Genomic DNA, 23,655 nt, shown 5'->3' with positions numbered 1-23,655 from the left:
AGAGACTCTGTGCTCTGAGCTCATGACACCCTTTGTCTACCCTGAAGGCTTGTCCTCCTGACTCCTGTGTAGGCTGTGCTGGATTGAGGCCTTGCAATAAGCTGTTCTTTTTCTACTTCCCCGAGTTCCACACCACAGACAGACGGACATAACATCTAGTTTAGTGTCAGACCCAGAGAAGGTTCCAAGGTTACAAGTCTGTAAACTGATCATGGAGGAGAGTGAGAGCATAGAAACAAGAGACCTGAAGGAGTTATGCCCCACATAACTCCTTTGACTCTGCCCCCCCCCCCCAAAAAAAAGCCCTGAAAAAAAAAAATCTACCTGGACCGAGGGTCTGGAAACTTTGTCTCAGCTAGACCTGCCCTGCCATCTAGTGGCAAGCACCTGGAAGGTGGGAAGGATTAGACACAGGAGTTAAGGCAATGGGAAGGTCAAGATTGGTAGGCAGGTAGGGGGGCACAGGGCACAGGTCAGGGCACATCGAGACTCAGGGTGGCGTGGTCCATGAAGGAGCCTGGGGAAGATTGGTCCAGTTTCTCCATTGCTTCCTTCTACAAGTACCACATAAAGGGTTTGTCATCCTCACTGTGTAGCTCTGTGGCCTGTGGCCTTGAACTCACTACATAGACTAGGCTAGCCTGGAACTCACAGAGTAGAACTCTGAGTGCCGAGATTAAAGGAACCACCACACCTGGCCATCTTCAAATGTCTTCCATTAGTGTGTGAAGTTCTTTTCCCTTCCTGATGTATGAGATAGAGGTGCCTAAAGTGGGTGTATCACCCCCTCTGTCAAGTTCAGTTGAACGTTCTAAAAGTACTCCTGCTTTTCTACAGCAATGGGAATTGGCCAGTGACTGCCCCTGCCTTGTCCCTGACAGGAAGAGCCATTCAGCAACCCGCTGACCTGAGAGTTAGTTAAGGGACAGCCGTTCCTTAACCCTGCCTGGACCACCCAGATGAGGAATGAATCACCTATTCCTAGCTTAGTTTTGGTCCCCTCATCCCCAACCACCACTTTTGGGCAATGCATCTAGACTCAGTTCCTGTGTGGAGTCCTTTAAAGACAACAAGCCTCAGTGTGATTTCCCAAGAGCTGAAATCTGTCGTCAGAATGCCTGTTTGTCATCTTGAAGGCCTTCTAGAATCAGATCCCAGGCCACAATCTCCTTCACCAAAGCACTACCGCCCCTGTTCTTTTTTTTTTTTTTTTTTTTTTTTTTTTTTTGGTTTTTCAAGACAGGGTTTCTCTGTATAGCCCTGGCTGTCCTGGAACTCACTTTGTAGACCAGGGTGGCCTCGAACTCAGAAATCCGCCTGCCTCTGCCTCCCAAATGCTGGGATTAAAGGCGTGCGCCACCACCGCCTGGCACCGCCCCTGTTCTTGCTCAGCCACTCCCTGAGGTGTGTGTAACATGCCTTAGAGAAGTTGGGGTTCCCCGCCTTTGCAGAAGTAGACCACCCCTCACCCTTAAAGTTTGAGTCGCTAGTTTTTATCAACCCAACCATCCAAACCTTTATTTCTCTCCTCCTTTTTTTGTGACCTTTGGAGACAGAGTCTCATGTATCTTAGGTCCCCTCAGACTTGCAGTGTAGCCAATAACTACCTTGATCTTCTGATTGTCCCACCTGTATCTCCTGAGTGTGGGGATTACAGGGGTGCAATAGTTAGGGTTCCATTGGGCTACCTATCTGGGGTGAGTAGAAGTGGGTACTGTATCTCCCTAGGAAAAGTTTTGTCACACAACACCTGCTGTCTCAGCACTTGGGAGGTGGAGGCACAGGAAATTCCAGATCAGTCCGGGATATGCGAGATCCTGTCTCACAAGAACAAAGCAAATACAAGTCACTCAGCGCCAGAAGAACAGCAAATAAGACAATTAAGTGTGGGATGGGAAGCACTAGCCCACGTGCGATGCACAGGGACTGTGAGCTCTTCTTTCCTCATCTCCCCCTGTCTGTGCCAGGCCTCAGCCCCAGCTCCCTGTCCCCAGCCTTAGGAGATGCTCCAGGTTTCACTCGGAGCCAAATGGTTAGATGGCTTCTTCAGCTTGGCTTGTCATAAATGTAACCAAGACCTGAGAGGGCACCATATCATCCTGGGCCAATGGACCACTTAAGTAAGAAACGCACAGGAGGAGAGAGACGTCCACAAAGGCACCCCACCACCAATGCTACAACATGGGTTGCAGAATTTAGATGCAGGGCAGCTGATAATCGAATGATGATATAATGGATGGACTAATGAATGGATAAGAGCAAATGCTCAATCTTGAGGCAAAACTCAAGAGGTTCTTACTGTTTTGGTATGGTTCCTGGCTTTCTGAGGCAGGCCTCAGGCTGTAGCCTGGTCTCACCTAGAACCTAGTATGTAGTCCAGATCAGTCTTACACTCTAGGCAGTCTACCTGCTTCAACCTCAGGCTGCTGGGATTGCAGGTATGTGCCCCTATGCTTGGCTGAAATTCATGACTAATGCATATGCTTGTCCACTGAATACAGCATTCTTCAGGAAGTTCTATAGAAAGATTTTTTTTTTTAACTTCATAAAATACAAGTTCGATTTAGCTCAGTTTTGAAGGTTAAAAGGCCAGTGCATAATGTAGGTCTTTTAGAGGGCCAAACTATATGTGGATACATGGTCCTCAAGTTGTTTTTAAAATTTGTGCCCTTAGCTGGCCAGTGGTGGCACCTGCCTCTACTCGCAGCACTCAGGCAGAGGCAAGCGGATCCCTGTGAATTCCAGGCCAGCCAACACTGCACAGGGGAACCCTGTCTTGAAAAACCAAACCAGGGCTGGTGAGATGGCTCAGTGGGTAAGAGCACCCGACTGCTCTTCCGAAGGTCCGGAGTTCAAATCCCAGCAACCACATGGTGGTTCACAACCATCCGTAACGAGATCTGGCGCCCTCTTCTGGAGTGTCTGAAGACAGCTAAAGTGTACTTACATATAATAAATAAATAAAATCTTTAAAAAAAAAAAAAAAAGAAAAGAAAAACCAAACCAAACTGAGCAAACCAAACACTTGTGCCCTTTAGTATCTATGCCTACCCCAAGGACTATGTTCTCACGGGCCACTTGTTTGAATGTATTACTCCAGTGTACGCTTTGTGCATACGAGGGTGATCATTTTAAACAAAATACTAAAGGTGACAAAACTTCTAAATGCTCTACATCCATCCTGTCACTGGTGAGACAAGAGGGGGAGACTGTCCATGGGAGCCACAAAGGCTTTTCTGCCTCAGGTGTGTACGGCCCAGAGCTAAGGTGGCAACAAAAATCAGTGGCCACCAAAGCCACACCAAGCCAGGAGCTTCCATGTCTTGTCTCTCAAACCTGAAGAATAAACATTTCAGAAAATAGAAGGGTGAATGTGGAGAGTTTTATTCTAGGATTCTACGTAGGAGTTTATGAGGAGAGGGAGGGGGGAGGGAGAGGGAGAGGGAGAGGGAGAGGGAGAGGGAGAGGGAGAGGGAGAGGGAGAGGGAGAGGGAGAGGGAGAGGGAGAGGGAGAGGGAGAGGGAGAGGGAGAGAGGCCCATTGAGTTGCTAGTCTAGGGCTTTCTACAGGACAAAAACTAGGCAAGCATTGAGATATGGCTGGTCAGTCCAGCTGACCTTCCTGCAAGTTGTCCAGGTGCCTCTCAGTCTTGGTCAAATCTTTACTCAGTTTCTCAGTGCTCATTTCGACTGTATCAAAGGCAGGAAAGATAAGGCCAACGCAGATGAAGAGCCAGAGCTCCCTCCTGACATTCTTGTCCTCTAACTACGACAAAACCAAGGGCATGTCAGGCTTCTAGTCAAAAGTAATTATCAGGGACTGAGAAATGGCTCAGCAGGCAAAGGCTCTGCCCATCTGAGTTTGATCCCTGGGCCCACAGGAAGGACCAGCTCCACAGAGCTGCCCTCTGACCTCCACATGCTCTGTGGCAAGTACGCCCATGCCCACACTAATATTAATTTAAAAAAATAATTAGAGCCGCTGGCTTTCAGGGCCCCTGACCTAAGACTTCGTGGCTAGCTTCCTTCCACTTCCTGTTCTCATCACTGGGGTAAAACTCTGCCCAGTATCTTCAACCATCTTCTCCTCATGTTATGATGGTTTGGAAATTTTTATGATGGCATAAATATATACATAAATATATATATAAATATATACAACTCAAAACTTGCCATTTCAACAGTATTTCAACTGGCAATTACGACATTCACAGTACTATGTATCTGTGGCCCCTGCTATCCACTTTAATAGAAACTCTGTAACAACAGTTAGGCACTGACTCATTCCCTCCCTGCCCCATCTTGTGTCTACCTTTTCCACCTCAGGAAAGTTGCCCATCCAGATAGTTCTCCTAACTGGAATCATGCAATATTTATCTTGTTGTGTCTGGCATATTTCAATTAGCTCAACGCTTTCCAAGCTCAGCATGTTGGAGGATATACCAGTGTTTCATCCCGTCCTAAGGCTAAATAATATTTCATGGTCTGTAAAACATTTTGTGTAGTGAGAATTTTGGTTTCTTAAGAAACCCGGGTCTGTTATGTGACTACGTTTTTGTTTTAATCCTACATGTGGGACAGGGGGCTGCTTCAGATTGCCCACAGCTGCTAACTAAGATTGTCTTGTGCTCTATGAGGGGTGTGGTTTTTGCCAGCTGCAGATAGTTTGCTTGGAATTCTGGGGACTCCTTGAGAGGGTATACATGTAAGAGCCCCCAAGAGGGCCTGTAGGGGCTGCTGCCCCCTCTGCTGCTGCTTTTGCTATTGCTGGATTGCTGGTTGGAGATATCCTGACAATGGACATTGGACTCGCCCTAAAGAGCCCAACAAACGCCCCTAATCAGCAGGAAATAATCTAAAGCATCCTATGCCCCATTTGCCTTCTAGCCTTCTTTCTCTCCTACCTAGCGTGGGTGGAGGAAGGGTTGGAAGGGCGGTAGCCAATACAACCCAATAAATAACCCCCAAACAGTACAAATGCCAACAGTTTTGTTTCTCCATTCATCTTTTGATGGTCACTTAGGTTGTTTTTAATTTGCTGAGAGTTTTGAGATGCACTTGAGAAAACAGAGCTGCTAAGGAAGTTTATGAAGGAGATCCCTCATTCAGAAGAAAGCTGACTGACTCCCATTTATATTAAGGGAGAGATGCTTCAAGTACCTCACACCAGCCGTGTAATTTTAAACGAACCCACGCTTGTTCCAGCTAGTTGGCAGCACTGGTGGACTCGCCCATGCCCCATGGCTAGCTCTAAGCAGCCGTCTGGCCCTGGTTCCCATGGCTGGGCTACAGAATGTCAGCCATCCTGGTCACACTCAGCTCCTTCTAGCCCTATGAAAGGAAAACACTAGAGACTTATACCAGTCAGATTTATATCGGTAAATCTCCAGCCCCAATATGTTTGTGCAAAGAACACACAACTCAGTATAAGCTCAAACTGCAAGCCTAGCTTGGGCAGATATACTACACACTACTCTATTGCCCAGCTATGAAATCCCTACCTACTTGTGGCTCCTCCAGGCCATGTGGCTCTGCTCAATCTTCCACCTCTTCTTCCTCCATTTTCTTCTCCCTCTGTCCTGTCTCATCTTCCCTTTCCTCCCTCTGTCTCTAAAACTTCTAGCCTTGCCTTTCTTGCTCTTCCACTGCCCAGTCACAGGATCTAGCCTTTATTCGACCAATTAAGATTTCACCTGAAATCATCTTGGGGCAGCTCCTCTTGAGGGGGCAGAATTAGCATCAAAATACAAACTGCAATCCGCAGCCCTTGGATGTTGGAGAGAAAGAACTGGAGAAAGCAATGTACTCTGGGACTTCTCAAGTCACCAAACAGCTCTGCCACCAGTAATTGTCCCGAGCTTGTGCCTCGCCAGCAAGAACACACTAGGACAACCGGATTCTTCTGCAGCAAAGCTTTATTGCTTCATTAGGAGGAAGACCCCGAACCCTGGAAAATGGTGCTGCTTATATACACCTTGGAGTGGTGTGTCAGCACCTGATTTGTTGCTTGCCCATCACCTCATTGCTATGCCCTGGGATGGGCAGTGACTTGGCACGAATTCACTCTTGCACCTGCGAAGCCGGCGCCATCTTGTAATGGCGATTGCTCACGGCTCTCCACAAGTAATCACTAGCTGGAAAATTTTAAGAGAATCAGAGTTTTGTGTCAAATATCCCTGGAGGAGAGGGGTACAGAACCCTCAGATGGTGTGATAATTCCCTCCCGAACCTAGCTGCTCTGTAAAGGGACATGCGTTGCAAGGGCTGGGTGATTGAGAAAACAGGACACCTTGCAGCCTCAATGGCTGAGGCTCTTCACATGCCTTTAAAGGCTCTCTGGTTATCTGAGATAAACTGGCTGAAACTCCTGATTTGGGGGTTTAGATGGTGGGTAAGTGTTGCTGCTTGTATTATGAATGCTAATTATGTTCCCCCCAAAATTGTTTGTAGGAGAGTGTCTGCATGGAGCTTCTGTGAACCTGCCCCCAGTTTGTTCTAATTGATAAATAAAGATGTCAACATCCAATGGCTGGGCAGGGCAGACAGAGGCTGGATTTTAGGATTCCTGGGTTTGGGGATGGGAGGAGAGAGAGATGATCTGCCACACTGGAAAGACACCATACCTAAGAAGAGTGCAGGACTGAGAGGCATGGCCTCCATGTGAAGGAGCTGGGAGAGCATGGCCGTGGCCCAGAGGGCTGCTCAGCTGGGTCCAGGGCAGCGAAGATGGAACACAGAGTTAGTAAGTAATAACTTGGGATTATGGGTGAGAAGTAAAGATCAACATCATGGAAGACAGGCAGTGGCCCAGCTATTGTGCTGGTTAAAGCATATTAAAATATAAAGGGTGTGTGTGTGTCTTTTACTTATGAATGATAAACCTTGAATTATTTCAACAGGTATGCTTGATATCACAGTCGGGCTTCATTTGAAAGAAATGAAACATATTGGCCAATTCCTCTGCTCCAGGGAAACCCAGCCTCTCATCAGCTTCTGGGATGATCTTTTAGGAATAAGGAAGAAAGCAATAAATGTTACAGTTTGCACTTAAAATAATTTTAAATATCCATTTTAATAATGATGCAGGTTCATGTTCTTTAACTTCAAAATCTAAAAAACCTCTTCACGTAACTATCACACAGTTTGTCAGGAATCTGATGAGCTAACTGGGTGGTAAATTCTGATCCAGGCTATGTGAAACTAGAGATAGCCTTTAAGTGTGGCGTTCCATGGCAATAGGCAGGTACTTCTTTGCAGAGATGTTGATGCATTTGGTCACAGGTTCCAGCCACAGCCCTAGCTGGTGATGTTCCACCCATGTGCCAGCTGACAGACACTCAAGGCTCAACCGTCTGAGGTCCAGGCATCTGGATAAGGTAGATCTGAGCATCTTCAGAGTGCTTCATCTCCATTTCTCCTGAGATCCCCCAGCAGGCCTCTGGGATAGTCTACCTTGCTGGCTCCACACGGACATTGGTTCCCATCACGCTGACTCTTTACTCAGGGCCTACTCCATCCATTTCCTCCCCTTTGTGATTAGAGTTATGGTTTGTCTTCTCTCTTCCATCCTTCTATCCTCTGCCAGGCCCAAGCACTGGCGCACACCCCATGCTTACTGACACCTGCCTGACACGACTAAAGAGACGGGTATCCTCTCTAACATCTGACTCAGTATAACCTGCCGTCCCTGTCCCTCAGAGGTGAACTGTGACCTTACTGTACACACACACACACACACTCCACCAGTGTGGGTCATGCAGGAGTCAGCTCTCTCCTACCAGTACAGGGAGCTGACTACAGGGACTCAAGCTCCGGCCACCAGGGCTGGCATCAATTGTCTTCCCTCAAAGCCACCTCACTGGGCCTGTATTTTTAAAACAATGAGTGAGAAATTACGGTGCATGGGAAACCAGGACTGTGGCTTGGTCTGAGAAGCCTAGCTTGTCCCTTGAGTGTACCTGACAATGAGCTTCCTCCAAATTCAAAACAGATTTAAAAAAAAAAAGTGACAGTCGTATGCTCTTTTCCTCCAACACAGGCTCTCTCTGCAAAGCTCTGACTGTCCTGTAACTCACTCTGTAGGTCAGGCTAGCCTCAAACTCAGAGATCCACCTGCCTCTGCTGGGATTAAAGAAATGTACCTCCACCCCCAGGCCATCACAAGCGATTTTTAATAATAAAAACTCCATTCCAGCTCTTGAAGAAGAATCTCTGTGAGTCTGAGTCTGTTCTGTGCAACATAGCAAGTTCTAATCCAGCTTGTGTCAAAGGGAAAACAAAAGAAGGAAAAAGAAAAGAAAGTTCAAGAGCAATATACATGCCCATCAACAGAATTATAAAACTCTATTATATTAATATATTTGAAGAGCTTTAGCAAAATAGGAGTGTTCATAACATTGAATGAAATGGCCCATTGAGTGTTGCTTTAATATATAAATATTATATATAAATACATAAAAATAATACATATTACATATAGTAGAAAATAATTGGAAGAAACTGGCAGGTCTTCTTATTTCAGAGATTAAATTAGGTGGTTTTTATCTTCTTTTTAATAATGGCCTCAGTTACTGTTATAAGTGTTTGAAAAGATAAGGGCTGGAGATTAAGAATGTATGCTGCTCTCGCAGGAAACCTGAGTTTAGTTTTCTGGCTTCCTAGAGCCCCTGCATGTATGTGGGCATACAAACACATGCCACACACAGACACACAAATTTTAAAAACTGTATTTTAAAATTAGAGGGGCTGGTGAGATGGCTCAGTGGGTAAGAGCACCCAACTGCTCTTCCGAAGGTCCAGAGTTCAAATCCCAGCAACCACATGGTGGCTCACAACCATCTGTAATGAGATCTGACTCCCTCTTCTGGTGTGTCTGAAGACAGCTACAGTGTACTTACATATAATAAATAAATAAATCTTTTAAAAATAAAATAAAATTAGAAAAAAAAATGTTTAAAACTTTGAGTTTGGAAACAGATTAACTTATGTAGGAAGCATGGGGGGTGACTTAAAGGCTGTTTCTAAGTCACATTGTCATCTTGTAACTATGACAACTAGCAAATCTCATAAATGGTGATCTATTACAGGTTTTTAAAGATTTTTGAAATCTGTTCTCTCGAAACTCATTTTCTGAAAGAGCTGTGCTTTCTCAGCAGTTAAACAGACAGTTCTGCCAGTCCTAAACAACTAATGAGGGTTTGGTGGACTTTGCCTCGCCTGAACCAATCTGTCCCACAGACTCCCTCTGAGCGGGCGGCAGGTTGGAGACCACAGTGTACCAAACTGGGCGGGCTAGAGCACCACCTGGTGGCCACAATCAACATAGTGCCTACCATTTTGCTACCTGAGGGCAAATCCGGGCTTGTCTTCCAGATAGATACACAGAACTTCTTGCCTGTAATGACCTGGAACTTTAGGTGCCATAAAAGCTTTAACTGCATTAGAGAATAAGTCAATGTTCAAGACCTTCCAGGGAACAGGTATCTGTCTAAAATTCTAGGAAGTTCCTGAACCATCCAAAACCAATCCTGTAAGAATGAATACACCAGGGAGGCAGAGGCAGGTGGATTTCTGAGTTCGAGGCCAGCCTGGTCTACAGAGTGAGTTCCAGGACAGCCAGGGCTACACAGAGAAACCCTGTCTCAAACCCCCCCATCCCCCCCCACACACAAAAAGAACCAGAGTCAAGACTTTGGGGTTGGATGTTGGGACACAATCTCATTCTACTCAGGTTACAACTCACAAAAACCCCTCCTTGTTCTCAACATCCTGTGTGCTGCAATTACAGGTGTGTGAGCCACGGTGCTGGTATGGTCATTGTCAATTTGACTCAATCTAGAATCACCTAGGAAGTGCATATCAATAACGGAGAGTCTTGAGTAGCTTGGTCTGAGGGCATGCCTGTGAGGTGGTTATTATCTTAATTGGATCAACTGAAGTAGAGGGCTCACGCTGAATGAAGGTAGGCAGCCACTTTCTGGGCTGGGACCTGGACAGAATGAAAAGGGGGAAAGGTAGCTGGGCCCTAGCACGCATGCATTAATTGGTTGCTCTCTACTCCAGCAATGTTGGACTATATCCTGGAGCTGTGAGCTAAATGAGCCCTTTCCTCTTAAGTTGCTTCTGTTGGGGCATTTTTGTTTTGTTTTTTTTTAATCACAACAGCGTGAAACAAAACTAAGACACCCTGCATAGATCAACTGTTTCTTCAAGGACTACACATAACTACTTGAAACTTTTGTGAGCCGTAATATTTCTATTGCAACTATTCAACTCAGTTGTACGACCAGAACAGCTTCTTTTGTCCCCATCCTGACCAGCACCTCCGTGGGGAAATGACACCAGTTCTTCCTACTGCCTGTAAAGAGCTGTCCTTACCACACACCAGATGCCACCTATGAGACATAGGGCACTGTTGGTCAGGAATCTTTACAAATCCATTCTTACTTAAAAAGACTTATTATTGATGTATATGTATGTGTTTGTGCATGCATTTGAGGGTGCCCAAGGAGGACAGAAGGGAGTCGGGTCCCCTGGAGCTTGAGTGGTTGTGAGCCTCCCAGAGTTGATGTGGGGAACTGCACTCCAGCTCTCAAAAGAAGAGCAAGACTCTCAACCATTGCGCCAACCCTCCACCCCAAAACCCATTTCTTGTGCGAAGCCTCCTCTTGGCACTTACGGGGAAAATAGTCTGGATGGCACAGTTAAGGACCAGATTTTGTGTTCCAATGTCCCTCCTTCCTTCCCTTGCACTCCAAGTTGTTCCAAGGTAACACTGGGCACAGAGTACTTGGTGTGTCCCTACTGTGTGCTGAGCACTAAGGTAGACTCTAAATATATCCTGTCTCATTATTACAAGGGCACTCTGAAGTGGGCACCATAGCACCTGTCAATCTACAATCCAGGAAGCTGAGGCTGAGAGACTAACGCACCTTTTATTCCCTGTCCCTACCTGAACCTGCATCCCCAAATCAGCTGTTAAGAGCCAGTGAAGGGGCTGGAACAGTGGAGGTGAAAAAGTTGTACCTTGCTTGATCTTTGGATTCTAAATTCCTCCCACACAAAAGCGATTTGTTTTACTTAACAAGCGAATTAACATTAAGCCAGGGAAATAAAGCAATAGGGGAGGTAAAGATGTGTCAGAGTGGCGCCTTCTCCATTTGTTTGACAGTGAGAGCTCCTCCTCCCCAGAAGCCACTGGTAAAGCTAATGACGTAATAGATCCGTGGGATGTTAACCTAGGTAGCCTCCTGTGATCCCACTGAATCACCAAGAACTCATCTTTGGAGCCAGACATGAGGGTGCCTGCCAGGACACTGGAATCTGAGGCAGGGTGTTTATTTCATGCTTGAGGACAGCCTGGGCTACTTAAAGAACCCATGAGATGGCTCAACAAGTAAAGGCACTTGCCAGGAAGCCTAAACCTGAGTGTGTGTCCTGTGAAACATGTGTAGTAGAAGGTGAGAACTAATACACACACATAGGATGTGGCATGTGCATGTACATGAGTGTGTGTGTGTGTGTGTGTGTGTACGCGCATGTGTGCATGCACCACTAGATAGATTTTAAAAAAAAAAAAGAAAGAAAGAAAGAAAGAAAGAAAGAAAGAAAAAACCTGTCTCAGACAACAAAAGAAGTTACCTTAGTGTCCCGTATGTCCTTCCCCCAAATCCTGGACAAAACATCAGAATACTGCTGTATTGTTAGAGTCTCTGCACTGAGGCCCACAGCTCTGCCTACATACTCCTCTGGAGAAGCAAAAATGCTAGACAAGACTGATGTTAGAGATGCCAATGTCAGCTACCGGGACCCATTCATTGGTGCATCCTCCATAGACAGTGCGAGTCTTACAAAACCAGTCGAAGGAGTGTCAGCAAAGCAAAGTATCAGCAGGTCCTCTGCCCCACGCTAGTGACTTCATCAAATCTAAAGGAGCGGTGTGAAAAGCAGCTGCTGGGGCCAGAGGTTTCTGAGGAAGTATCCCTCCTAAAGCGTGGAGCTCACAGAAGGGACTGTGGTTGTTGCTTCTCACAGGGTTGGTACAAAAGACTGTGGTTGGCTAGTAAATGTCAGCTCTCCCTGTAGTAGAGACCAGGCTCAGACACACCCAGGGCTGCAGTCTGAATATTTGGGAACCCTGGACAGGAGTGGTCATTAACTCTTTACCCAGGGTAACTCTAACCCACAGATTGTAGGCTCTATGTAGTCTGTGCTGGAGCAGGCTGAGGACCCGTCTCCTGGGAGATTTTGGTTCCTGGAGACTAACTCTGATGATGGGATCCTGTCCCTGTCAGCTTATTCCACTGGGCTCCTCCCAGGAACCTAGCAACAGTTTATGCCATTACCTGCCGCTGCCAGGTGTGGGCAGTGTATGAAAGAACTGCTCACCAGCCCAGCTCACGTCACGTTCTCTCTCTCTCTCTCTCTCTCTCTCTCTCTCTCTCTCTCTCTCTCTCTCTCTCTCTCTCTCTCTCTCTCTCTCTCTCTCTCTCTCTCTCTCTCTCTCTCCCCCACATGTTCCCAGCCTGTCTCTCCCCCATTTCTATCCTCCTCTCTTTCCCTTTCACGGCCCTCGTGGCTCTGCTCCTGTCTGTCTGCCTCTACTCCTTCTCCAGGTCTTCACTCTCCCCGCTTCCCTCTCGTAAACTCCCTCATTACCAGAACTGTTGCATGGCATAATTTCTCAAGGGGAAAGCTTTGCATGGGCCCACTGGGTACCCCCCTTGCCACATTATAATTTATAACAGTTCGCCTGCTACAGTGGGTCAGATAAACCTGATAGGACTTGTGGTCATCTTGTTCACCTTTCCTAAGAGATATGGAGAAACTGAAGCTGTGGGGTACAGAGTTAACTACGTGTATCTGGAAATATTGGCATGCGGTGGGAGCGGGGGTGCATTCCATGCTGAGTCCAACCTTGGCCCTTTGGGGTGTGACTAGCACAAGGAAGTCTAGATTGGTTTGGTGACCCTCAACTGATCACACAGAGCCTATAACACCAGTGTGTCCTCTAAAGGGGAGCAGGAAGGGGGTAAGGAGGGCAACAGGAGCGAAGCAGGAGGCCTGCATCCAGCTTGTTCGTGGACTTTGACTGCAATCTGGCATTTACCTAGTCTCGTGACCATCAGAGGTTTTCATGGGCTTCCAAAAGGTAAGAAAGTTGTTGACGTCACCTAGCAAGCAATGCTGGTCACAGGAACACCAATAGATCGGAAATCCTCTCCACTCCCACTTCCCATCGAGGTGCAATGCCTCAGCTTGCCCCCACACAACCCAGCCATGTTCTCTAATCCGCCCTGTACCATTCGTTCCAGGCCCAGGCTCTTGGCAACATCTGCCACCAGCTTTCCCTAATGGACAAAATTAAAACCTTGGCACACAAATACACATTTGCATTTTTTCCTGATGTCTGCACACCATTCTGTGGGCAAAATGAAGGAATCCATACACAACTAAGTGTATATTCTCTCTCCTCTCCTTCCCTCCCCTCTCCCTACACCTGGCTTGTTGATTCTCATTTTTGGTTTTAGTTCCAAATGTCCAACCCTCCATTCTGGCCCCCCACCCCCACCCCGTTCGCCTTCCTTTCTTCACGTTGCTCTCTTGCTTTTACCTAGAAAACCTCATGTAGCCGCAGTCAGGAAAGGTGAGGCTAAGAAGTGACGGATAAGCCTGGGTTCAGATTTCATCTGAATCGGTAAATGTCAGAATTACAATTCAGGAAATGCTTTTAAAGGAGGTGTAGCCAGAGTTGGGAAACGGGACTCAATGGCACAGACCTGAAGTCCCAACTTCTTGGAGCCTGTCTGTGGCTGGAGGATCACAAATTCAAAATCTTCCTGGGTGGAAGACTGGATTCACCAGTAGCTTGAAGAAATTGCTGAGACCCTGTCTCAAAGGAAAAAAAAAAAAAGATTAAAAAGAAAGAAAGAAAAAGTCTGAGGGTAGAGTCCAGTGACAGAGAACCTGTTACACCTGGGTTTATTCTCACCACAAAAAAAAAAAAAAAAAAAAAAAAAAAAAAAAAATCAGAATTTTAACTACCCCTCCCAGAGCTTAATACTAGGACACCCCAAAATTAATGCAGTAAATAATAGGTAGCCTGCCCAATTCAGCAAACTTTCCCAAGACAGGTCTGTCCTATATTAACTTTTCTAAATTGTGTCATTTCTGCAAATAGCTAATGCCATCCTTAACTTTGTAAAAGCTTAATAAGCTTTTCAAATTTACACACACACTCACTCACTCACACACTCACACAGGTGGGGGAGGGGCAGGGAGAGGGAATTTTCACAGGAGGATAGAGCCTATAATTTAAAAGAACAGTTCTGGGCTGGAGAGATGGCTCAGTGGTTAAGAGCACTGACTGCTCTTCCAGAGGTCCGGAGTTCAAATCCCAGCAACCACATGGTGGCTCACAACCATCTGTAATGAGATCTGATGCCCTCTTCTGGTGCATCTGAAGACAGCTACAGTGTACTTACATATAACAATAAATAAATCTTTGGGCGAGCAGGGACTGAGTGACCAGAGTTGACCAGAGTGAGCAGAGGTCCTAAAAATTTAATTCCCAACAACCACATGAAGGCTCACAACCATCTGTTCAGCTACAGTGTACTCATATACATTAAATAAATAAATAAACCTTAAACAAACAGTTCTTGGCTGGCCATAGGGGCTCACGCCTATAATTGCAGCATTTGAGAGGCTGAGACAGGAGGATTGCTATAAGTTGGAGACCAGCCTGGACTACTGAATACAAAGCCAGACTCCACAAAACCAAAACAAACCAACCAAGCAAGCAGAAGCCAGTTCCCTGCCCCTACATGCTGATCAATGCCCTGCAAAGGAAGCAGTCACCTCTCTTTCAGCTCCTTAATTCTGGGACAACATTTACATTGCATGTCTCAATTTCTTTACTCAGCTGATGAGTAGGTTTCTAACAGTGAAGACTTAGCATCATCTCTCCTCTCCTGACTTCCTCTTACACACAAACTCGCACACAAAGCTCTCTTCTACTACCGTGCACAGGCACAATCTGCCTTCTCCCCGGTGCACTGCCATGGTGTGACTGCTGCTCAGTGTGGCGCACTGTAGAGCTGCGTGATTCACAGCACACTTTATGGCTGTCTTTACTTCCCCCACAAGCTCCTCCTTCCCTGAAACCATTACTGGATTTACCTGCTTGCTTATTTCTTTTTCATTGTACCTTTTACTAACTCATCCCATATTCTCTGCTTGAAGTATAAATATACTGGCTCATGGTTTTTAAAAGATGTATTTATTTGTTTTATGTATATGAGTACACTGTAGCTCATCTTTAGACTGTAGCTGTCTTAGACACACCAGAGGAGGGCATCGGATCCCATTACAAATGGTTGGGAGCCACCATCTGGTTTCTGGGACTTGAACTCAGGACCTCTGGAACAGCAGTTAGTGCTCTTAACAGCTGAGCCATCTCTCTAGCCCCACTACTCATAGTTTACCTTCCCACGTGCTATCCATGTAACTTCAGTGTATGTGGAGTGTCCCCGCCCTCCACCTACAAACAGTACTCAGTGAAGAAGTTAATGGCTGGGTCTATTAGGCAGTTCTCCTCAAATAGCCAAGTTCTTAAGCTTTGAACAGATGCCATACAATCTTAATTTTACCAACACAACCTCAGCAAGTACTTAAAGTGCGTAATGTCTCCTAAGTCCCAGGGTGGATGTCATGGGGTGAGGTTTACTTTGGGGACCAGACTAAGATGAACACAAACAGAAGTAGGTCTGGAGAAGAGGAAGGGACTTAAGAAGGATGCTCTGGCTCCCACCTGACACACTTCCTTTTTTTTTTTTTTTTTTTGGCAGAGGTGGTCCCAGAAGTTGGTCACCAAAAAGGCTCCATGGACTCTTTTGAGGCTTCTGCCACAGATGCAGAGACATCCAGGTCACATCTGACCAACTCAGTACCAAGGTCCCAAAATACTCGGGCCCTCTGCTAAGTTACATCCCTGGTCAGTACTCTCAATGCGAATTGTTTGTTCTCAGAATGGACCTGGCCACTGAGCCGCCCTGAGCCCCTGTGAGGTCAGGAGAAGAAACACAAGGTCACAAAGAAGGATCAGTAGAAGACCCCAGCTGCACACAGAGATGGGTAACTTTAGGCATCCCGTAGCTTTTAAATTATTTAGAAGTACCTTTGTACCAGCCACAGGAGGGAGAGGAATAGGAGAGGCTGGAGGGAAAAACCAGGTTACATAATCCTATGCCAGACCCCACAAGCCCCAGTTAAACAAGGGTAATTACATTATTATGCTGGCATAGATATAATGTCATGGGTTTTTAAAAAGTTTTGAATTCTCACCCCTCTCTCCAATTATATTTAATATTTAAGTTTTATTCAATTTTTTCCAGTGCTAAGGGTTAACCAAGGGCTTCTCATATGCTCAGCAAATGGTTTTCTACTTAGCTGCATCTCCTCAAGCTTCGTCTATAGTCATAAAACATTTTGAAATTTTTTTTACAAGTTTTGCTTGTTGTTACTGCTGCTGTTTTGTCATCCATGGCCACATGGTAACGGGATCATATAATCAGATCCTATTGTGGCAGGATCTAATCACCTAATTTATGTTTTCTGAATATTATAATATATGCCAAAGTGACCAAAGACCGCTCCTGGATGGCTCTTTGCACCCGCCTGCTACCCTGGCAGCCTAACCCTTTTGGATTCTGTCTATGTTTGTGTCAAGTTGACAACCCAACCAGCACAACTAACCTCTTGTCAATAGTCACAAAAATACTTCACTATTAAACTATAACCTTTCCTTTCTTGTGTATCCCCAAGATCTCATAACAGTATCAACATCACAATATAAAACACATTCCAACTTTTAAAAGTCCCACTATCTCTTTTTTTTTTTAAGATTTATTTATTTTTATACATAAGTTCACTGTAGCTGACTTCAGACACACCAGAAGAGGGCACCAGATCTCATTATGGGTGGTTGTGAGCCATCATGTGGTTGCTGGGATTTGAACTCAGGACCTTCGGAAGAGCAATCAGTGCCCTTACCCACTGAGCCATCCCCCCACTATCTTTAAAAATGAAAACAAATTAAAAGTTTAGTCTCCTTAAAACATCCAAAGTCAGCCGGGCAGTGGTGGCACATGCCTTTAATCCCAGCACTTGGGAGGCAGAGGCAGGAGGATTTCTGAGTTCGAGGCCAGCCTGGTCTACAGAGTGAGTTCCAGGACAGCCAGGACTACATAGAGAAACCCTGTCTCGAAAAACAAAAACAAAAACAAAACATCCAAAGTCTCTTCAAAAGTTCAGTCTCTATAAAATATTATGAATCTCATAACTGTGGGTTTCTGTAAAGTCAAACACACACACATTTTCTGACTTCGGGGCACAGTTACATTTGAAACAAAACTGAAGCCCAGCACTGTTATACTCCATGTGAGACATTCTGGCTCCAGGTTTGAGCGGCTCCTCCTCTCAGAGCCTGCCATCTGCACACAGTGAGACTAGACTCATAGTGCATTTCACAGGTGCAGGCAAGGCAGCCTCCTCTCCACAGCTGCTGCTGTGCTTGGTGGTCATCTCAAAATGCACCTTCACCCAGAGCCTCTAGGGGGCGCTCTTCTATAGCGCTGACCTGGGCACATAGTGTCAAGCTTCAACTTTTCTTCATGACCTTTTCAATCCTGGGGCTTCAAACTACAACTGAGGCTGCACCTTCACAAATGGCCTCTCCTGGCCTCTCTCAGGACTAAGACCACCTTGGAGAAACTTATACAATACCAAGTTTGTCTACCAGCATAAGGTAGAGCCTTGACCCCTCTGGGCCACAGCTTCTGTGTGCTGACTCTGAGAAAACATTTCAAAGAAGATTTCACCTCAGTGATGCTGGTCTCACCTTAATCACAGAAACACAGAATCCCCCCCCCCCCAAGACTGGGTTTCTCTGTTTAGCTCTGGTTATAGACCAGGCTGGCCTTGAACTCAGAGATTTGCCTGCCTCTGCCTCCAGAGTGCTAGGAATAAAGGTATAGTGCCATCACTTCCCTTTTATAAACCACAGATTCATAATCCAAAATATCAGGTGGCCCTTGACAGAGTCTCTAAGGGACTCCCAAACTTCCCTCTGAAACGTCACAAGACAGGCTTCTACCATAATCACTTTTCTCAACCGTATCTTCTAGATTCCCACAACAAACATTCTCTAAACTCTGAGAACTCAGTAGTTTTTCTAGCCCAAAGCATCCAACTCCTTCCACAGTCCTCCCCAAACCAAGACAAGTCTGCCATGGTAATATTCCAAAAACCTGGTACCAGTTTCTGTCATCACCCCCTTCTCCACGCTCCCCCCCACCCCCATTCTCCCATTTATTTGGTTTTGTTTGTTTGTTTCTCTGTGTAGCCTTGGCTGTCCTGGAACTTGCTTTGTCGACTATGCTGGCCTTGGTCACACAGATGTACTTGCCTCCCCGGTGCTGAGATTAATGGTGTATGCCACCACCACCTGACTTGATAAGAATTTCTCTTGCTGTGATAAAACACCATGACCAAAAGCAACTTGAGAGCAAAGTGTTTATTTCATCTTACAACTTTTTTTTCTTTTCAAGACAGGGTCTCACTGTGTAGCTCTGGCTGTCCTGGAACTCACTCTGTAGACCAAACTGGCCTGGAAGTCACAGAAAACCATCTGCCTCCTGTGTGCTGAGATTAAAGGTATGAAACACTTTGCCCAACTAGATCTACATTTTAAAAAGAATTATTTTTATGTGTATGAGTGCTTGAGGCCAGAAGAGGGTGTTAGATCTCCTGGGACTGGAGTTAGACATAGTTATAAGCTGCCACTAGATGGCTCATTTTATAAATTTTTTAAATTTTTGTTTGTTTGCTTTGTTTTGTTTGTTTTTCGAGACAGGGTTTCTCTGTGTAGCCCTGGCTGTCCTGGAACTCACTTTGTAGACCAGGCTGGCCTCAAACTCAGAAATTTGCCTGCCTCTGCCTCTGCCTCCCAAGTGCTGGGATTAAAGGCATGTGCCATCACTGCCTAGCTTCGTTTTATAATTCTTTTTTTTTTTTCCGTTTTATAATTCTTAAGGTCACATTCTACCACCAAAGGAAGTCAGAGCAGGAACTCAAGGCCAGGAACCTGGAAGCAGGAAACAAAGCAGAACAATTAAGAAATGCTGCTCGAGCCGGGCGTGGTGGCGCACGCCTTTAATCCCAGCACTTGGGAGGCAGAGGCAGGCGGATTTCTGAGTTCGAGGCCAGCCTGGTCTACAAAGTGAGTGCCAGGACAGCCAGGGCTACACAGAGAAACCCTGTCTCGAAAAAAAAAAAAAAAAGAAATGCTGCTCACTGGCTTGCTCTTCATGGCTTGCTCAACTTGCTTTCTTTTTATTTGGGTATTTGAGGTAGGGTCTTATAGTCATCCATCCGCCCTGGACAAACAGAGTTTACCTGAAAGGGGGGCTGGAAATGAAAAGGACAAGGGGAGGGGTGTGAGAGAAGAATGAAGCCAAGACAAGGTTCTGATCAAGGCTCCAAGTTTAATATTCAGCATTGCATTTACATAGGGAAAGCCCACAGACCCCATCCTTTGTTTCAGCTGGATTATGTTCCAAAGCAAGCTCAGTGGGCAGTGTGTTCTTCTAAGTTCCTTTAGGAAGTTGCATGTGCAACCAAGGCAGATGACTCCACCTAGGTCATTAAGGTCAACCTGGCAAACATTCAAGGTCTGCTCAGCCTGCTCAAGGCTGGAAAGAGCACAATTCCCCCTTTTTGTTTTTTAAAGATGAGCAGTACCAGTAGCTGGACAGGGGCACAAGACTGACTTGTTTTCCATAGTCCTGTCTAGGGTAAAGAGTGACCAGGTGACCATGCCTGTCTTAGGTCGGTGTCTATATTGCTCCTTCTTACCCATCTACCCATCATGGAGGACAAACATAGCATTGACGTATGCCTCTGTCTTAGGTCGATAGGAGCTCAAGAACACTCTTACCCATCTCTGACTACTGGCCTTCTATAGCACACTCTTTCCCATTCAGACCAAAGCGATGAAGGACATATGAATATGCACTCAATGCATTTCTTCATAGTGATGGATAACTGCCATGGTGAATAGCTAAGCTTGCTGAAAGAGATCCTGTGTGACGACAACCAATCTTTTAAAGATACAAAGTCCAAAAGTTAAAAGCAACAAGATTATACTCAATGGTCCAAGCAGTGTAGAAATTAAAGTTGTAAGTCATGGGGGAAGAGGAGAATCAGAATTTAAACCATCCCTGATTCTGTCCTTTTTCTCTTTTCCTTTTGGCTAGTCCTTCTTGAACTTTAGCCATAGAATTCTTTACTACACCTGAATGATCGATGTAAAAGCAACATTCTTCATGGAGGGCTGCACATAGTCCTCCCCGTTGAAGGAATAAAAGACCAAGTCCTCTCCTGTTTTGAAGGACTACCTCAGACAAGGAGGTTAGAGATTCTTGCAAATGGGAAATAGAGGTTTCTATCCTTTCTATATCTGTATCTGTTGCTGTTCTAAGGAGCTCATAATTTTTTCCTTGCAAAACTAGGGCAGAAGGACTAGTCGCTTCTCTTCCTACACTCAGAGTTCCTTGGCATCCAAATTTTAAAATAAAAAGCATTATTTAAATAATTTTGTGGTGTGTGGGGCTATAATTCCCACTTTTTTGTGTTTTTTTTATGAAAATATTGTTGTAAAGTTCCATGGGCCTGTTCCACAATACCCTGTCATTTAGGATAATAAGGAAATATGGGTAGCATCCATTTGCCATAATTGATTAGGTACAAGTCCTCAAGGATTAACACCATTATGTGGTACATAAAGAAACTGAGGACACTGAGAACAAATCTTTACAATTTGATGTGTATATTTTCTAGAAATACCAAACTGTTATCCCAAACTATTACTATTTTGAAAGATTCAAAGTCCTAACTTCTTGTATTGAAGCAGAGAAAAATTTTTTTTTTATATAATGTAGGGCTATTAGCCATTCCTTGAGCAAAACTTTCCAATGATATGGCTTCTTGGGCTCTTTTTTTTTTTAATTTAAAAATATTTTATTTTATTTTCATTTTCATTAGATATTTTCTTTATTTACATTTCAAATGTTATCCCCTTTCCTGGTTTCCCCTCTGAAAACCCCCCACCTGCTTCATGGGCTCTTCAAAATTACAAGCAGACACACTAAATATAAACCTATTACAACCATCAAGATGTAAAAGAATAGTATAAAAAACAATCTTTAAATCTATAGTAATTTTATGCCTATGTTTTGGAACGGGAGCTAGAGAAGGTAAGCCAGGTTGTGATGCCTCTATAACTTCCTAGTTTCGTTTACCTTTCACAAATCTTAAGTTTGAACTTTGTTTTGGATTAATGGAATGACCAGTCCCTTGGAGGTTAGTGAGTACATCAACTCCAGTGTCTATTAACCCTTCAAAGCTTTTTCCCAATTAGTAACTTAAGGTTCGGTCTCTAATTAGTAATAGATTGAATCCAGTATACATCAGAGGAACCAAAGCCACTTTGTCATCTCTTACTCTTAACAAATTTAATAAGTTGAGAAATTCTGTTATTAGCAAGCACAGCTTTAATGCCATGGGGGGAAGCAGCCATAGCTAGATCCTGATTGTACGAGGGTCCAATTTCTGCACAAAGATGAATGTATCCAGATAAGTCTGTCCTTGCTTTGTATGGCCGGATGGTGGCACAGCAGGCTGCATTAGCATTCTCATAAACCAATTGTGTAACAAAAGGAACTCCTGTCTGAGGGTCTCCAAAAATTCTCCAAGATGCTTTTAGCAGTTCATCAGGACCCTGTTAGATAAACTCCCACTGAGAGCTCCTTTCCAATCTTGGGGGATTAACTTTGCTTCTAGCACTGAATCCAATAACGCTTGTGTAAAAGGGGCAGCAGGCTGGTACTGTGATAGAGCTGTTTTTAATTCTTTTATTACTCTAGCAATCATCTCCACTTGCTTGATTTTTTTTCTTAACTACAAGTATAAGTGAGTTAAAAATACTAAGCCTGTGATCAAACCGCAAACTGCAGCCAATGGAACACTGGCAGTTTAATTATAATTTTTAAGTTTCCCTTGAAACACCAGAGCACAACCATAACTTTGTTTGTTTGTTTTTGTTTTTCAAGGCAGGGTTTCTCTGTATAGCCCTGGCTGTCCTGGAACTCACTCTATAGACCAGGCTGGCCTTGAACTGAGAAGTCCACCTGCCTCTGCCTCCGAAGTGCTGAGATTAAAGGCATGCGTCACGATTGTCCGGCCAACCATAACTTTGGAAAGCAAAACAACCTCCAACAACAATCCAGTCTCTCCAAAAACACCGAATGAATCATACCCTGCTACAAAGCTTTTTGGCTGCCAGTTCCTGCACACAGACACGATGGTGCAGCCACCAATACCTCAAAGAGACACTGCCCCAAATCCTAGTCTGATTTCTAGGATAAAGATTACATAAAATATTATCCCAATTTAGAAGTATCTTTAGAGACCTGTTTTCCTGGGTTGGCTCCTGCCACGTGTTAATGTTTAGAATGACTCCAACCCTGAGTTACCAGTTTTAAGCTAACTTTCTGTTACCAATGTTACAAATTTTTAATCATACCCAATAACTTATAAGCCAATACTCTATAGCCAAGACATGTAGAACATATTTATACTTTTAAAACCAGTCAGGAGGTGCGACCTCCGCTCTTGGCATTCGTGCCATGGCGGTCTCTCTCCTCCTGCGGGGAGGACGCTGAAGGCCGTGCTCCTGGAGGCAAGGGTGTTCCCAGGAGAACTGGTTTCTGTAGTGACACTGTCTACAGAGTCAGAGAAGAGTGCAAAGGAGAAAGAGCTACATCCCAAGACACAAAGTGTGCTCAAAGAGCCCGAGCCGACTCACACCACCACCTACAAGAACCTGCAGCACCATGACTACAACACATACACCTTCCTGGACCTGAACCTGGACCTCTCCAAATTCAGGCTGCCACAGCTGTCTTCAGGATGAGAGTCACCTCGGCACTGAGATCAGCTCAGGGTAGACCCCGATGTTGGGTCCCATGAATCCTTGCCTGTGAGAATAAAAGGCAGAGTCACAAAAGACAAAACAAAACAAAACAGTCAGAAACAAAAATGAAGTGGCTGCACACATCTTATATATTTAGATCAAACAACATTTTCTTACTTTTTCTAGCTGTAATTTCAAGAGAGGAGTGCCTTGTCACCTGATAAACCCAATAATCAGTCACAGATATTTTTCTAGGCAACCTAGAAGGGCTTCTCTAGCTATATTAAACTCCTAACTACAGATGCAGAGCTCCAAAGACCAATTGAGACTGCTTTTTTTTTTTTAACTGAGTTAAAATTAAATCAAGGGATGGAGATGGATGACCAGCAGATAAAGTTTTAAGCATTTTTTTCTTTTGAACATGAAATGTAGAACAACAATCAGTCAAACAAAGAAACAAAAACAGACATAAATTGACAAACATGGACAGACAATAAACACAGAGGGAAGAGAAATTGATGTCCCAAAGGGACCTAAATATCCTACCTAAGGGACCTAGAACCAAAACTAAGGATATCTCCAGTAGGAGCCAGAGAGGAAGCAGGTCATCTCCCAATTTCCTCC

General features: G+C 44.9%; 2 pseudogenes; one reads left to right on the top strand and one right to left on the bottom strand.

The window, feature by feature from the left end:
• Positions 1 to 6,314: 6,314 nt before the first annotated feature.
• On the bottom strand, positions 6,315 to 19,999 carry LOC147000606 (nmrA-like family domain-containing protein 1; annotated as a pseudogene).
• Positions 20,000 to 22,744: 2,745 nt separating this feature from the next.
• On the top strand, positions 22,745 to 23,049 carry LOC110312085 (NADH dehydrogenase [ubiquinone] flavoprotein 3, mitochondrial pseudogene; annotated as a pseudogene).
• Positions 23,050 to 23,655: the final 606 nt, after the last annotated feature.

This window comes from Mus caroli, unplaced genomic scaffold (genome assembly GCF_978045245.1).
Source record: "Mus caroli unplaced genomic scaffold, Mus_caroli_1 scaffold_17, whole genome shotgun sequence".
Taxonomy (NCBI): Eukaryota; Metazoa; Chordata; class Mammalia; order Rodentia; family Muridae; genus Mus; species Mus caroli.
This window is presented reverse-complemented; position numbering and strand designations above follow the sequence as displayed.